Source organism: Octopus bimaculoides, chromosome 6, assembly GCF_046866305.1.
Source record: "Octopus bimaculoides isolate indiv1 chromosome 6, ASM4686630v1, whole genome shotgun sequence".
Classification (NCBI taxonomy): domain Eukaryota; kingdom Metazoa; phylum Mollusca; class Cephalopoda; order Octopoda; family Octopodidae; genus Octopus; species Octopus bimaculoides.
Genome location: NC_142933.1, coordinates 93,012 through 95,000, shown reverse-complemented (window position 1 = coordinate 95,000; position 1,989 = coordinate 93,012).

Here is a 1,989-nt window from a genome sequence, read left to right as displayed (position 1 = left end):
TTTCAGTATTTCCGGTTCTTTCGACATCAGAAATATCCATGCAAGTGTTACATAGTGAGAACAGAGAAAACAAACGAGGAATCAGCTAACGTTATTGTCGGATGCAGCCAGCAAGGGAGATAAGTCCAAACATATCAACCTATTAGCTGTCGTCTGCAGAAATGTAGTTTTCGTCCTTGTTTGCTTATTTCTGAGCTATAAAATATTGTGAATTATCGAATATAACTTTTTAATTCTTAAAAGTTTGCAATTAGCAGACTTTTATAATTAAATTACAATTTTTTTTTTGTTTTTAGATTTGGTTACTTTTACATTTAATTACTGCAATTTACATTTTATTTCCCAAAAAATAAAATAAAATTTGACAAAGTAATTAAATGAATGATAAATGAATTGAAACTAATTATTATCTATCCATTCAGCAAATAGTTTTTGTTAGTTTCTGCCTCAAAAACTCATCAATTTAAGATAAAGATACCCTGGTTGTCCCATGCTACTTTCATAACCTTCTTTCACATACATTTACAGGTTTTCGGTCACTGACTGTATAACAAATGCATGAATTTGAAAAAAAGAAAAAAAACATGAAATTTGAAAAGTGGATTAAACAGGGAACACAATTGAAAAATTACAAAACAAACGTCACTCAATGTTTTAGTTTCATTTGTATAAAGTAACTTTGTGCTGGGCCACAAAGATTATACCTTTCCTGACGACAAGGAAGGTGCTGATATGTTCAGAATTATCTTGCTTGGACAGAGAATAATGACAGCTAACTTTAGATATATTTCTTGACCACCCTATAAAAGGCCTACAAAGGTTATTTTTTATACTGAAAACTTTGGAAATAATTAACGCTCCCACATTTTTATGATATAAATATGCAACCAGCATCATTTCATGACTAAATTATCAATTAATGCAGAACAGATATGTGTGTGTATATGTACGGAGTCTTTTCTTCTTCATCATTTAGCATCTGTTTCCTCCACAGATGTGGTTAGACTGGTCGTTACAGCCTGGGTCAGTTCTTATTTGAAATTACTACCACCATAATCAGGTCAGAGGACTGCATCATGGCCATGTTTCATTATGGACATAGGAAGAACACCCAGCTTTAGAAACTAGCACCACCATTTGATAGAATCTATTGGGTACATTGTATCAAAGGGCCAGTTCTAAAGAGTTTGTTGTATCCTCAAGAATTCTCTGTGTTCTCTAAATAACAGACTCTTTAGATATGTCAAGGTCATGACCTCTCTCTCTCTTTGTGTGTGTGTGTGTGTGTATGCATCTATTACATATGTGTGTTTGTATCAAGTATATATGCATGCATGTGTGTATGTATATATATATATATGCTTGTACATATGTTTGTATTCAACTGTGTTTCGATGGCAGAATTTCACTCATATCTTCAACCTTTTTATAGCATGGACTAAGAGCATTATATTAAGCAAGTGGCTGTGTGGCACTCATCCATGGTAGAACTAAAAGCTTCCTTCTACTTTGTAGTTTTTGTTCTCCATTGTATAGGAAGGAAGTTTCGTCAGGAAGAGATTCACAGAATTAGTGAAAGGAATAATGGTCATCTCTGTCTTCTTCATCAAGTAAACATGACTAAAGGCTTTCCAAACATAACCATCCCATCTTTTTCAGAATATCTGTGCATCATCTAATGACTTCTTTGTTGTTTAAAAAGGTAGTGTGATTTGAAAAAGATTTGGCTGCTATTTCTATTTGGTAAAGTTAAAGATAATTGAACAGCTCCTAGCACTTCAACATTTTTATGAGCATCATCAACATAATCGTTTTAACGTCCACTTTTCCATGCTGGCATGGGTCAGACGAAATTTTCTGAGGAAGATTTTCTATGGCCAGATGCCCTTCCTGTTGTCAATCCTCACCTGTTTCCAGGTAAGACATTTCTTTAAGGCCAGGAACAATGGTGCTCAGTTACAACCATAATATGATGGGCACAAGACAAGG